We start from the raw sequence: 16,183 nt of genomic DNA, 5'->3' as shown, positions 1-16,183 counted from the left end.
GACAAAACATCGTTTCCCTACTTCTTGTTGAGGTCCACTTGATATAACAAGAACAGATGGCAAGCGAAAGGTGGGAGCTCTTCAGAAACCGCAGGAGTCCACGGGCCCCACAGGGAGGCCGCTGGTGCTGGGGGTGGCTGCGGCAGCGGGGCCAACTTCAAGCTCTATCCCCTCAGGTGTGGCTGGGAGAAGGGGCACCAGGTGCCGGAGGCTCTGTGGATGCAGTTGTCTGTGCTCAGGGGAGCGCCAGGAGAAGACTGTTGAGGATACTGAGTATGAAACTGGACAGAACACCAGGCCAGCTCAAGACGGATGCAAGGGAAGGCACAGTTCACACTGAGGGCGACCTTAGACGCAGCCCCGTTTATTAATTCACTGTTTAGTCGGCAGTCATTTGGGGAATTCTGAGACTAGAACCCAACGCTTCTAGCCTCAAACTGGAGCGCAAAAATGGCAGAGCTGGGAGGTGACTGCGCTGGCAAAGTGTTTGCTTACATGAGCGTGAGGGCCTTATTTGGGGTCCCAGACACCTGTAGCCTCAGTGCTATGGAGGCAAAGACAGGGTGAGTTTGGCTGGCCAGCGAGTTCTGGGTTCAGTGGGAGCTCCCATCTCAAAACATAAGGCTGGGGCTGGAGAGATATCTCAGAGGTTAAGAGTCCCAGCTGCTCTTTCAGAGGTCCTGAGTTCAATTCCCAGCAACCACGCTGATGGTTCACAACCATCTATAGTGGGATCTGATGTCCTCTTCTGGCATAAAGGTATACAAGTAGATGCGGCACTCATACCTAAAATAAATAAATCTTTAAAAAAAGGTGTTGTTATTTTTTTGACCCTTTAATATGTTGTGTGACCCCCAACCATAGATTATTTTTGTTTCTACTTCGTTACTGCTGTGTGGTATTCCATTGTGTAAATGTATCACATTTTCCTTATCCATTCTTCGGTTGAGGAGAATTTAGGTTGTTTCCAGGTTCTGGCTATGACAAACAATGTTGCTATGAACATAGTTGAACACATAATGACATCCTGAATTTTGCATGAAAATGGATAGGACTAGAAAACATCATTTTGAGTGAGGTAACCCAGACACAAAAAGACAATTATCACATGTACTCACTCATAAGTGGTTTTTTTTTTTTTTTTTTTTTTTTTTTTGAGACAGGGTTTCTCTGTGGTTTTTGGAGCCTGTCCTGGAACTAGCTCTTGTAGACCAGGCTGGACCTCATAAGTGGTTTTTAAACATAAAGCAAAGAAAACCAGCCCATAAATCACAATCGCAGAGAACCTAGACAACAATTAGGACCCTAAGACAGACAGACATAGATATAATCTACATGGGAAGTAGAAAAAGACAAGAGCTCCTGAGTAAATTGGGAGCTTGGGGACCTTAGGAGAGGGTTGAAGGGGAGGGGAGAGACATGGAGGGGAGCAGAAAAAAATGTAGAGCTCAATAAAAATCAATTAAAAAAAGAAATACACTAAAAAAGAAATAGGTGTATAGTGACAAGGAAAACACCCACACTGACCTCAGCCACTGCAACTCCTGAATCAAGAGTTTCTCCCAACGCTGATCCTGAGGTGGTGCAGTTCTCAACCTGTGGGTCACAACCCTTTGGGGGGTTGCAGAACCCTTTCACACCGGTCATATATCAGACATGTCCATTACAATTTATAACAGTAGCAAAATTATAGTTACCAAGAAGCAACAAAAATAATCCTATGATTGGGGTCACACAACATGAGGAACTGGATTAAAGGGTCAGCATCAGGAAGGGTGAGAACCACTGCTCTAGTGGCTCCCGACGTGGCATCTTCTGAACTCCGTCACAGAGTCCAATATCTTCCAGAAAACGAGAACAACAAATCCCCGACAGAACATGTAGGAACATCGCCCGTCGTCAACAACTAAGAACTTGCAAGTGCACAGATAGCCATCTTTACTCGTCACTTGTTCTTTGGTTGTACTTTGGGGCCTCCCGGGGTTTTCTACAAATCGTTCTCTAGCCCTACTCCTTAGTGACAAGCATTGCTCATTGTTTCCGAAGAGAAGAGGGGGAAAGCATGCTGGGAAAAAAGAAGCTATGGTGGGAAGCAGTCTCCAGACATGTTCGAGTCTTCAGCATCAAATGAGTCTTGGAACACACTGACCTTCCAGGGTCTCTTATAGCTTTACTTTTCATTATAAAATAGCATTTGATCCACAGTATTTGTTATTGTTGGAGGGGGGGAGGGAGGGAGGGAAGGAGGGAGGGAGGGAGGGAGGGAGGGAGAGAGGGAGGGAGGGAGGGAGGGAGGGAGGGAGGGAGAGATCAAACATCAAAGGAGCAGGGCATAGTGATGAACACTCAACACTCAGGAGGTAGAGGCAGGCAGATTTCTGCGTTCAGGCCAGGCCAGTCAGGGCTACATTGTGAGACCCTTTCTATAAAGAGAAAATAAAAATAAAGATTAAAGGCATTGGGGAAAATGACCTGATTCCTCCCTTTACCCCCTCAACGCCACACCCTTTCTCTCCTGCAGGAGCATCTCATGTTCCCCATGCTGGTGTTGGGAGTTTTTCCATCTGGCTTTATTAATGGTTACTTTCCTTCCTTGGTCGTATTGGACCCAGAATTCACTTTAAAAGAATACAGCAATATGACCCCTCAGCCCAGGGTGATGTGACTTCAGATTTTACTTCCCCATCTCCTCCCACCTCTTCTCCCAATGCCACAACCCCCCGTTCCAAATCCTGGGCTTGGTTGAAATAACCTGTCATTTTAGTTCCAATCCATTACCAAGGATTTTCCTTGGTTTTCATTCATTTCAAATTCCTTTCCAATTTATGATCATTTGAAATCACTTTATCACCACCCAGTTATTTACTATATAGTTCACTGTTACTGTGAGCTTGCGATGTATTTATTTTCCAAATTTAAGCTTTATTTGCCTAGACTACTTTATGAAATAGTTTGTTTAGAAATCATTTTTGAGATACCTTGGTGTATCTGGAATCCTCACAGTTAAATAATATTTTTGGCCAAGATTTCCAGAACTGAGTCTTCCTTGGGAGCAATGAGGCTTTTGAGCAGGCCTTGGTTTCTAAGCTGCAGAGGGTCTCATCCCAGCCTCTTTGAGTTCCCTTCCTTTTCAGGTCTGTTGCTCCTATGTCTGGAGTCTAAAGGAGTGCATGTGTGTCTTATTTTTATTATTTGCTTAGCTCTTCTTAGTAGTCAAGTCTTTCTTTTAGAGGTTTGTTTGCTTGCTTGCTTGCTTGCTTGCTTGCTTGCTTGCTTGCTTGCTTGCTTGCTTGCTTATTACAGGATGTCACATAGCCCAGGTTGGCCTCAAACTCACTCCCTATGTAGCTAAGGCTAGCCTCAAGCGTCTATTCCTCCTGTCACCTCTCAGCGCTGGAACTCTGGCATATGTCACTGTGCCTGGCCTCAAGTTCCTTTTGGGTCACTAAAACCTTTTCTACTGTTTCTTTCTCTGTCGGGTGTACTCCATCCGTTCCTTTGTGAACCATACTCTGATACAAAGTTTCCTAGCTCAGGGTCCCTGTTCTTATCTTAGGGTCTCTATTCTTATCTTTTCAGTTGAAGTTTCCATTTCCTAATACTTTTATTCAAGCAGCAAGAGAGTTTGCTCATTTGGTAATGTGTCTGCTTTTCATTTATTTAATTGGGTTTTAAATTGGGGATTTCTGTAATTTGCCAGAATAATCCTATTTCCAAATTATTCTTTATCACTGTTGTTGAAATCTCCTAGGAGTGTTTTTGTTGCCATAGATATTTTAAAATTCTACCTTTCTAAGTCTCGAGACATTTTCTTCTGTTGGTGGCACCTCTTCTGATAGGTCCAGCTGGGGTCCTCCTTCTGACTGGAGCAAGAGGCAGGTAAACAGGACCCTCTTGTCCGAAGAGTGGGGGCAGCTCCAGCTTCTATGCTGCCTCTGGTGTCACAGAAAAAGGGCGAGCGGAGTGAATCCCCTCCCAGGAAGCCAGTGACAGCCTGATCCATGCTTTAAGGCGTTTTGCAGAGAGCCAGGGGCTGGGCCCTCTTCTGGTCCTGAAGGAGAGAATTGTCAACCTAGGTGACTCAGGGGGTTCCGTGCCTCACCCCCGGGGCTCTAAGAATCCCACGCCTCTCCTGCAGCTGCTCTGGTTGCAATAGGCAGCTGACTTCCCCATGCACTGTTTCTGTCAGTTTAGCGTCCCAGCAGGACGGTGAAGGAGAAAGCCAACCTTTTTACAAGTTCCCAGATATAAATAGGTGGATAACATATAACTATAATTTTTGTCAAAGTAAAACTTAAATATGATTTAGAGGCAAACCGTAAAGCTTATAATGCTCTCTGGGGAGATGGTACACAGCTGTAGAGCCTCTGTCTCATGAGCCCGGGCATCTGAGTTCAATCCCCTTAACCCACTTAAAGACATCCAGGTAGGCATGGTAGTGCGTTTGTACTCTCACGGCTGGGGACATAGAGACAGAAAGGGCCCTGGACTCAGTGCCCAGCCATCCTAACCTACTTGGCAAGTCCCAGGCCAGTGAGAGACTCTGCTTCAAAAAAAGAAAAAGGTGGATATTACCTGAAGAATGATACGCAAGACTGTCCTCTGGCATACTCACATGCACATACACACACACACACATGCACACACACACAAAAGCACACATGCGCACCTGTGCACAAATCTGTTGGAAATTCTACTCCCTAAAAACAACCACATTTGACTTTTAGCTCTATCATCTATGATGCATATCCATATGTCTATATAATATGTGTATGCCTCTACTTCCTACTTCCTGGGTGAAGAAGCCTCTGCATCTCTGACAATATTAATGACAGAGAGGGACTATTTGTTTAGTATTTCCATCTTTCCATATAGCTGTTTCTTTCCAGTCTAATTTGTTTTGGGTTTTGTTTTATTTGTTTGTTTGGTTGGTCTTGTATGTTGCTTGGTTTGTGGGGTGTATTGTTTATCTTCCTAAATGTACTTTAAGCTCTGGTTTTTGTCTGAGTGACCTTTCTCAGGTGACTGGTGACCAGTGACCAGTGACTGCCTTCACATTTCAGGGGTTGTCATCAAAGGCTGGCTGTGCACCCAGTACATGGAAGCAGAATGTCAACCCACGGTAAGCTGCTGATGCTGTCTGCCTGGTTCCAGCGTTCTGGAAGCAAAGGAAGGAAGACGACCAGAGGACTCTGTCCTCAGCCCCCAGCTTTCCTTTCTCCCTGACTCTTCAACAGGCATAATGCCTGCAGCAAGATTTACTGTCACTTGTAATAAAGATTCTGCTAACTCTTTCCAGAGAATGTGTTTACAGACCTGCTGAGGTGTGGAAGAACAGAACCTGGCTGTTCTGAGTGGGATAGGAGGTCCCAAGGCCCAGCGGATTGGGGTTAAAGTCGAAGCAGACATTAACCAATCCCAACAGGTTGTAGGCATCAACCAATGAGGTACAACTTACATACAATTCAAGTACACAGTTGGATGGGTTCTAATAAATGTATTGCTATCACCAAAATAAAGATAAACAGCATATCCATTCCCCCAAGAAGATTCTCTTGTGCCTCTTTACAGTTGGCCCCAACCCCAGGCCCTAAGAATACCCTCACCCACTCTTATATATGAATTTGTCTTGTTTAGAATGTCATATCAATAGACATAGACAGTAACTGAAATTTACTGTCTGGATTTTTTTATTCACATTAAATTTTTGAAGACTTGTCCATATTGTTACTTGTATCAATTATTATTATTTTATTGCTGAATAGCATTCATACTTACACGGAACAGCATTGTACATACAGTACACTTCGTTTACAAACAGACATTGTCAGTATTTTCTTTTCTGTCTCATATAATTAAAGTTGGTAGATACTTTTGTACAAGTATTTTTATGTATCAGTGTTCATTTGTCCTAGGTAAGTACCTAAAAATAGAATTTCTTTTTGTTTGGTTTGGTTTGGTTTGGTTTGTTTGAGACAGGGTTTCTCCGTGTAGTCCTGGCTGTCTTGGAATTCATTCTGTAGACCAGGTTGGCCTCGAACTCAGAGATTTGCCTACCTCTGCCTCCCAAGTGCTGGGATTAAAGGCACCACCACCGCCCTTCCATTTCTGGATTACATAGTTTAACTTTTTAAAAAAAATCTGGCAATGTGGTGTACATGTGTAATCTCAGCATTTGGAGGCCAAGATGGGAGAAGCCCAAAATGGAGGCCAGCCTAGCTACACAGCAAGTTCAAGGCCAGCCCTGGGTACAAAGCAGCTGTACCATTTTTCTTTCCACCCAGCATGATATGAGCAGTTCAGTTGTTCGACACAGGTACCAATCTTGATGTGCCCACTCCCACGGCTGCTGACGGCTGCAGTTTGATTTCCGAGTGGTTAGTAGCATAGTTTCCATGTACTTATTGGCCATCAAAGTCTTACCCTATCATGCATATAAAACGTATTCCACCCAGTTTCTAATTGAACTATTTGTCTTCTTTATAAGTCCACAGTCAGATACACAAATTATGAATATCTTTACTCAGTCAAACCCAGAGCCTTGAGTATGCTACTCGACTGCCCTACCACCGAGCAATAGCCCCATCTTTTCATTTTTTGATGACACCTTTCAAAAACCAAAGGGTTTTAAGTCCAATTCATCCAGTTTTTTCTATGATCCATATTTTTGTCTAAGAAATCTAAGAAATTTCTCTCCATCCCAGATTGTTCTATTCTAGAAATCTTATACTTTTAGATTTTTTTATTGGCATCTATGATCCACAACCAAGTAATTTATACAGAATGTATTAAATTATTTTTTTTATCTGAATATCTAACTCATCCACAGAAAGGCTATTCCTTCTCTGTGGGATTGTCTTGTGATTGCGTCTAGAGTATAATCTATCCTAGGGGTCTGCGCCTGTCCCTCAGTCCATACCAGGCCATCGTCATCTCTTGCTTTGTTAGGAGCCTGATCTACATCTGTAACTCATTGCTCAACAGAGACTCCAGGAGCCCAGGGCCCAGGGTCCGTCCTCTCCCACAGATGCCGCCAGAGTCAGCGGTCTCCCCGTTCTCCCTTCCAAGCATTCCACAATCATCGCCCTGGCTGTCTTCTTTGTCCGCTGCACATGCTGACAGTTGAGAAGGCTGTCGCCATGCTCAGCCGTAAAATGACAGCTGTGTCGCTATAAAACCACAGGTGTGTTCCTAAAAAGCAGTAAGCTGCACAGACTCGTGCAACCCAGAATCACAGGGCGTAGAGAAGAAAAACGAAGATGGGGCACAAGTCTTCAAGAACTTCATCAGTTTACACCAAAAGAAAAAAAGGAAATAGGAGCCAATGAAAATGGTAGTCGCTTTATTAAATGATTAAGAAGTCATTACTGCAATATTTTTTCTTGGAAAAGGCAGGCAGATGTTCAGAGTGTGTGTTTTATGGTTCCTCCTTGGCTGAGCTATGTTGGGTGCAGTTTTCAGAGTCACCCAGGAGTCTCACAAACAAAATTATGCATAAGCAAACATGAAACTCACATTATTCTCATGTTGTTCTGTAAGTCCATACTACAAAACCAGCCTCCACTTTCAAACTAACCAATTGATGTGAATTTGTGTGTGGATAAATAAACATCACTGCTGTGTTTGTAGAGTTCAGAAGGGAACATACATGAGAATGTTTGTCCAATGTGTCATATTGAACTGGAAACTGTTTATGTCTTTCCCAGTTAGGCAGGTGAGGACTGAAATCTCCCCAGCATCCCCACTGCCTAGCACAGCACCTGACCCTTGCCAGATGCTCACCAGCAGCTGATGAACAGGGGTGAAGCGACAGGCATCCTGTGCCTGTTTAATGCATCGAATCAGCAATGTATTTGTGTTGATATTTTGTTTGTGCTGCAACAAATAAAGCTTGCCTGAAGATCAGAGTGTGGTAAACCACACTAGTTAGCCATAGAGGCCAGGCAATGGTGGCACACTCCTTAATCCCAGCACTCAGGAAGCAGAGGCAGATGGATCTCTGTGAGTTAAAGGTCACCCTGGGCTATCTGAAATTGATCAAGCCTCAGAGAGAAACAGAGCCAGGCAGTGGTGACTCACACCTTTAATCCCAGTACTTGGGAGTCACACGCCTTTAATCCCAGCACTATGGAGGTGGAGACAGGAAGGGATGTGGCTGAGCAGGGAGAGGAATATAAGGTGGGAGGAGACAGGAGCTCGAGGCATTCCGTCTGAGGATTTGTGGCGACAGGATCCTGCCTCCCTTGGTTCTGAGGTTTCAGTAGAGTTAAGAACTAATGGTTGGCTGCTCTGCTTCTCTGATCTTTCAGCATTAACCCCTATATCTGACTTCGGGATTTTATTATAAAGATCAATTCGAATTTGTGCTACTGATGTTTGTGTGCATTTATCAAAAGAAACTATTTGAAATGGACTCTGTTCTTTAGCAGATACCCCTGACTTTATAGAATGTGTAGCTGCCAAAACATTCCGCTTGGAATGTCTCAGGACAACTGGATATTATTTACAACCTAACTAGAACAATCTAGAATGCTCCGGAACAATCCACAGCCAAGGCCACTGGCAGGGGCCCACTGACATGTCGCTTGTAAAATGGCATGTGCCTGTGATCCTATTACTCTGGAGATTGAAAGATAAGGATCAAGACCTCCTCCAGAAGACCAGCCTAAGCCATACAGTGAGATCATGTCTCAAACAATAAAAAGGAACCATGTGGTCCCCAAGGGACTCAATATCTCAGGGCCTCCAGCCTAGCCTTTCATCAGGCTCCAACGAGGGACAGCGGCCGCTCCCCTTATCAGAACGTCAGTGTAAAGAGTTAAATAGGCAAAGAGCTGCTAACTGCTGCATGAAAAGTTAAAGGGAGTCTCTATGACAGAATTACCAGGCAAAGGTGCCACACTAGGTTCAGAGAACAAAGAGGTTAGAGGTTGTCAAAACTGAGACCTGTGGTAGAAGCTGAAGCCTGGCAGGCCCGGTATATCTGAGCGAGTGGACACTCTCAGGCTGATTCCCTTTGGGTCCTGGAAAACTGTCAAGCGGATGCCAGACCAGGCAGGGCACCCAGCAAGCTAGTGGTGCCAGGAAGCCCTGGACAACCCCACCTCTGGAGCCCCCTATGGGCCAGCCTCAATGGAAGCCCCTGAGAACACAGCCGTGAATAGCCTCCCAACCCCAGCACCTTGCAGCACATAACCACATGGGGGCTGGTCGCTGACACAAGTAACCCTGAGGCAGGAGAACTGAAAGAGCCAGGCCACCCTGTGTCAAAGAGAAACTGTGATTCAATACACCCTTCTTTTGTTAAGAAGTGAGTGCGTATTTGGAGCCAGGACACGGGAACTCAGGAACTGTCATAGCCTCACGTCCCATTTCCCTGAGCTGACTGACCAACCCTTAGTTTGAGCATCAGTCCCCAACTCTCCCTCAGCTCTGCCCAGCACCTAAAATGTGGGTTTATGTAATTGGGGTGTCCTGGTTTTGGCTATCTGCTGAGCTCCTGAGCCCTTAAAGTTTCCACGAGACAGAACACCTTCCACTGCTGCCATCGTCTCTGGCACAAACAACAAGCCCTGCCAGTGATGCTTCAATAAATCAAATATATTCATATACACGCTAAGATGTCTATGTTAAAGAATGCACCGTCTATTTTTGTAAGACAGTAATAAGTCAGTGTTTTGAATCCGGCAGTCAACTTAAAGTAACAGTTTAGAAAAAAATTCAGCAACTTTCATGAAGTTTCATTATAATACATACACACACAACACAGATAAATGTAGAGAGAACACATACAATAGGACTGTGATTTGGTAAGATATGAGAGCTCCTCGTTGACTATATATGTTTACATTTAGAACCAGAGATCTGGGAGTAGCACTATGCTATGGGAACTATGTCCACTCTGGAGAGGCTGGTCATCCGTAGAGCCAGAGAACACACAGAATCAAACGGAGGTCCTGATCCCAGCTTCTCACTCTTGAGAAATGCAGTGGGAGGCTCAGACTCTTTATCTGCAATCAAGAAAGTGTCTACTTTGCAAGATTATGTCAAGGATTAAGTGAGAAGAAAGAAGCATTGGTCTGGACTGGCATGGCACCTCATCAGCAGGGTATGTTTTTGTTGTCTTAAGCAAACACACACCATGAGAAGGTGGCACAACACATGCATAATTGTGCTTAAGGAACGGACGCACTAGGGGGCACTGAACGGAAAATATCTGCGTATTAAACCACCACGTTCCACGGGTGAAACTGTGGGCGACTTTTCCTCGGCTTTGTCGTGAGCAATCGTGACAGAGTGTGCACCGCGTGTTTGCTCTGCAGTTTCAGGGAGCAGAGCAGGACTAGGGGCACCTTTCCTTCTAACACTTAGACTTCATCCCAGTTTCGTAAGTCTCACGGAGTTTCCCAAGTGACAGGAGCATCTGCTGCTCTAAGGAGACCCTGCCTGTGGGTTGCAGGATGGCTTTAGTATGGGTGTTGGGTCACAAGAAAGGTCACACACGGCTAGAAGCCTGGACTTTCGGTTCCATTGACCTGTGCTGTAGAGAAGCAACTGGGGCTGGAGATGAAACTACCCTTAAAGACCCCGAGTTAGGAGATAGGGGACGTCCAGGTTGGTGAAGACATGTACATGTCAGAGGATTGCCCACCCTCGCGCACCCAACACCAAAACTTCTCAAACACAGAGGCTTCTAAACTCAGGACCCTGACGAACACACGCTGAGTGTGTGTGTGTGTGTGTGTGTGCATGCGAATGCACAGATATGCACTGAGATTGAATCCAGAGCCTTGTACAAGTTAAACAGACACCCAATTCTGAGTCACACCCCAAACTATCTTTTATAATTTTTTTAATAAATTGCTAAACACAGGAAAAGTGGCTCTCTGATCTGTGAAATCCCAGCAAATGAGTGGCCCTGAAGAGGGAGCTGTATGAGGCCCAGTCAGATGGAATGGCGGGGGAGGGGGGGACTGAGTTGGGGGTCGGCCTGTATAGCTGAGTGGGGTCTGCAGGAACGCCGGGGAGTTCCTGGAGTTGAATTAAGCTGCAGCTATCAGTTGGTATCTCCAGAAAATTGGAGAATTGCTTGGTGTAGAAAAACCCACAAATTTGGTGTCAAAAGCATTATGGATAAATAATTTTCCTTTACAGATGTTAATCATGGAGTTAGCTATTTTAATGGTGCCAATGTGTATGCTCGTTTTAACTTACCTGTGTACTTATTTTATGTGTATGGGTGTTTTGTCTGTATGCATGTCTGCATACCACATACAGGCCTGGTGCCTGAAGAGGCCAGAACATCTGATCCCCTAGAACTGGAGTTACATGTAAGCAGTTGGGAGCTGTCATGTGGGTGCTAAGAACTGAACCTAGGACTTCTGAAAGAGCAGCCAGTGCTCGTAACCACTGAGCCATCTCTCCAGGCCAAGATTCATCATTTTTAAGTACAAATTTAAAAAAAAAAAAAAACTATTATTTTTACTTTTAGGTTGCTTGTTAGTGACAAGTCCTATGTAGCCCAGGTTGGTCCATGATCTTGGTCCATCAGCCTCCTGAATGCTGGGATAATAGGAATGAGTGCCTACACCTGGCTCATTTTCTTGATTTAAAAAAAAAACTTGTAATAAAATATTCATAAAATGTACTTTTTATCCACCTAAATATTTGCTTCATGAGTATTAAATACACTTGCATTTTATATGACCGCCAACATGGCTCACTTTCAGAATAGTTCTCTGCAAATGAGAACTCCATGCCCGTTAAACAAGAGCCTTGTTTGCTCCCTTCCCTGACCCTTGGCAACCACCATTTACCCCTAGATTACCTCTGGGCTCTGTCTCCTTCACTTAAATGGTAGGGTTGCTTCTCTGTGTGCACGCCTTTTTTTTTTCTTTTCTTTTTTTTTTTCGGACAGGGTCTTGGTACATAGCCCAAGCTAGCCTAAAACAATCCTCTGCTACCACCTCCAAGGTGCTAGGGTTACAGCCACAGGCATCATGTCTGGCTCTGTGAGGGTCGTCTGGAACGTGTAACTGAGGTCCCTGCAGAATGGCAAGAGAGAACTTGTGAGGAAGAGGCCTCCTGCCTACCAGCCCAGCAGCCCTCCGGGTGTGCCAGTCACTGGAGCCGTTTTCACGCTGTACACGAGTGGCCAGCTTCAGTTTCCCTGTGGGGGTCAGCGGCGCACAAGCATGGCCACCGCTTACCATCCTCAGTGAGTCCACCCGGGGTGTGCGTACCTCCCGCCTCCCTTCTTGCCGTCACAGCCCTGGCAAGAACTCCGATGTTTTGCCACGACATTGAGGGACCCCATGTCCTTGAGTCCCAGCCAACTAGAAGTCATTGCCCTGTGCAAAACGTTTGAGGCATCAAGAACGTAACAATTCATCGCTTAAAATTTTATGTAAAGGATGACCATCCCTGGACTTCGGTGTCTGGGGTGGGAGTGGGGGCTTCTGGAACCAGTTCCATTTATGGCCATGCTATCATCCACCCCAACAGATTTGGAGCACTTCTTTGAAATGGTAAAGTTTGAAGCAGTATCCTCCCCCCCCCCCCAGGTCAAGCAAAGGTCCATCTGCAAAACCTCTAAGGCCAGAGCACAGCCAGTGACCAGATCTTGGCACCTGTGCTGTTTCATTCTTCCTCACCTTCACACAAGCAGGGCTCATCTGGGAAGAGGGGGCCTCAAATGAGAAAATGCCCCATAGGCAAGCCTGTGGTCTCCAATGAGGAAATGCCCCCATCGGATTGGCCTGTAGGCAATTGATTGGTGATTGATATCAGAGGTCCCAGCCCACTGTGATCAGTGCTACCTCTTGGCCAGTGGTCCTGGATTGTATAAGAAAGCTGGCTGAGCCAGAAATGAAAAGCAAGCCAGTGAGCAGTGTTCCTCCACGGCCTCTGTTTAAGTTCCTGCCTCCAGGTTCCTGCTCTGGCTCCCCTTCGTAATGGACCACAACTGTGTGCTGTAGTAAACCCTCTCCTCCCCAGTTGCTTTCGGTCATGGTGTCTACCACAGCAACAAAAGGCAAATCAAGACAGCATCTAAAAACCACTTTCTGCTCCATGGAGAAATGACTCTTTCCAGGATTGGTACAAGGTAAGCCAGAAACATCTTGTTCCAGAGTCAGGAAACCCTCAAAGGATGGAAAGGGTGCATGAAAGCACAGCAGAGCTAGTAGGAAGGCACCCGTGTCCAGTGCTCAGAGGATGTGAACATCAAAACAAATGACAAGTGAAATAAACAATACGTGAAGTAAGCATCCTTCGCCTACACTAATATGAGTAAGTGAATAACCACAGACAAGAGAAAGAATTTTTCCCATACAGAAGATGCCTACAGGTAAACGTCACAATAATAATGGACTTGGCAACTATCATAGTATTATTCATTAAGCCAAGAAACATCAACGATGCTGAAAGCAGCGAGAGGAAGTTTGATGAGGATCAGGGTGTTTACATGGACACAGAGTCTCTCCTGACAGTGCTTTCTAATTACACAGAGGAAAAAAGTAATTTGCCACGGAGACACCTGACAACACCATCTTAGCCAAGGGACAAAGGTTCCCAGCCAGGCAACCGTAGGAAGAGCGCAGCTCTGGACTGTTGTGCTTTCTACCAGAATCTAATCATGAGGAACCATCAGACAAACCAACACTGAGCACACTTCCCTCTATAATCCTTGGAGAAGTGTCAAAGTCATAGATATCAAGATGGAGAAAATGGAGAAACTTTCCCAGGCTAAGAGAATTCTAACAAGACCCAGTAACTGAGCTAGAAGTGTGTCTCAGTGGAGAGAGAGCACTTGCCCGTGTGCACAAGCCCTGGGTTCAATTCCCAGCACAAAATAGAAAGGAAGGGAGGCAGAGAGAAGGGGAAAGGGGAGGAGGAAGGGATGAAGGGAGAAGAAAGGGCTTATATGAAAATACTGTGTCATTTTACTGACAGGGATATAGACAAGGTCCTGGGTTTGGTCCCCAGCAGAAAGAGAAGGAGGAGAAGCAGGGGAGAGGTAAGGGGGTGGGGAGGAGAGAGAAGGGGAGGGGAGGTAGAAGGAGAGGGATAGCCAATGCAACCACACAGGACTGTGAGCCAGCTCCTCTTGCTGTATACAGGGCATTATCGCGCCAACTGGTAAAACTTGAATGAGGTCTGACAATTGGGTGGCAGTGACATAAATATTCAATTCCTGGATTTGATGGCTACATTGTAACTAAGTAAGAGAATGTCTTTGTTTACGGGAGATACATGCGTAGCATTGGGAGTAAGGATCACCATGGTCTGACTTCACCGGTTACAGAGAACTCCAAAAGCAAGGTTCAAGAAGTTTCATCGGCTGTCACCAAAAGCTCAGACTTCATTTGTCTCACTAAAAGCAAAGGTTACAGCTAACTCAGGCAGCCAAACCTGTTCACCTTGACTGTCGGGGACAGGGTGCCAGGCATGGGCTGGGTACACAGTTCTCTGTCCAGAGTTTCAGACCCAAGGTTCGGCTGGGGAGGGCTGGACCAAGGCCACACTCAAGGCTTAAGTGAAGAATTTCAACATTAAGTACTCAAGAAGCCCATGGCCTCTGGGGCCCAGAAGAGGAGAAGCAAGCCCAGCTCTTCCCACACCCCACAGTGACCAAGACCTTCTTCCCTCAGGCCCAGTGGCTCAGAGAAGGTGAAGACTGGAGAAAGAAGACAGTAAGCAAAGCCTTTGCCCACAGGTATGGTCACATCATGTTGAGAATAACAATAAATACATATTTATTGAGTTTATTTAAGGCTCCAAACCTCATTGTCCTTGGACCTCTCTGCCTCGTCCCTATGTCACTGCCCAGACAAGAGCAGACAGGGGTCAAATGCTGTCATCAGTGAAACCAAATGTGCTCCTTTGGGAAGAGTGTTTACTGGAAACCACGTTAGTGAAGTGGGGCAGCCCTCTCTCCAGGAAGCCAAGATGCTGGTCCATAATTTGCAAAATTTAACAAGTTTGATTTTTCTCTGGGATAGTTTTAAAAAGTCAAGAGAGAAAAAAAGGCCTGGTCTGGTGGTATAGACCACAATCTCAGCGCCCAGAAAGCTAACACAGAAAGATCAATAGTTCAAGGCCAGCCTGGGCTACATATTAAGCCCCACTCCCCATCCCCCACCTCAAACAAACAAACAAGGATGGAAGAGAACTAAATGCCTGTTGATGTGTCTCTTCTCCATGTGTCTGTGAGCAGCTGTCCACAGACCAGTGCAAATTCAACACCAGGCTTCCCCACGTGTCCACTGCCTCCCAGTGCCTGTCAAGGGCCCATCCGTAGAGGATGCCCAGTGGAAGCCATGTTTCTCTGTGAGTTAAACACCTGCCTCGGCCTGTCTAGTGTATGACTGCAGGAAGGAATCACTCCTACCATCAAAGTTTTTTTGATGGTTTTGTTCTACTCTCTTCTGCTGTTTTATTTTGTTCTGTTTTGTTGTTTTGTTTTGTTTTTGAGACAGGGTCTTACTATAAAACCCCAGCTGGCCTGGAACTCACAATCCTCCTGCCTTAGCCCCTGAGTTCCAGATTACAGGCTGACAGGCGTGAGCCACCACACCCTGCATGTGTGTTCCTGTGTAGGCGTGTGCACAGTGCCTTTGTCTACATGCCTGGAAGGCAAAGGGAGGACTGTCACCATTCCTCATCCTGCCTTGTTCAGCCTGTACCGATTTCTCCAAGGCACTTGATAGAAGTAGGCTCATTCACTATGTGGATGTCCAAAAAGACACGATTGGTAACATTGGAAGAGCTAGCGAGTTCTTGGTCTCTTACAAACCATGGCTCCTAGGATGAGAAGCCATGCACTAAAACGTTGGACACCGCCCAGCACAAAGGCTGGGCCGCCAGCCCCCTTCAAGCACTCTGTTGTACTGAACACGCACGGTTTACTGGATGGGTCCCTGTCAGAGGGAAGCTATTAAAAGAAATGGTTAACAAGAATTACCTCAGCTGGGCGGTGGTGGCGCACGCCTTTAATCCCAGCACTCGGGAGGCAGAGGCAGGCGGATCTCTGTGAGTTCGAGACCAGCCTGGTCTACAAGAGCTAGTTCCAGGACAGGCTCCAAAACCACAGAGAAACCCTGTCTCGAAAAAACCAAAAAAAAAAAAAAAAAAAAAACCAAAAAAAAAAAAAAAAACAAGAATTACCTCCCTGCACATGCTC

This window comes from Chionomys nivalis, chromosome 17 (genome assembly GCF_950005125.1).
Source record: "Chionomys nivalis chromosome 17, mChiNiv1.1, whole genome shotgun sequence".
NCBI lineage: Eukaryota > Metazoa > Chordata > Mammalia > Rodentia > Cricetidae > Chionomys > Chionomys nivalis.
The sequence above is the reverse complement of the archived record's forward strand: the minus strand, read 5'-3'. Positions refer to the sequence as shown.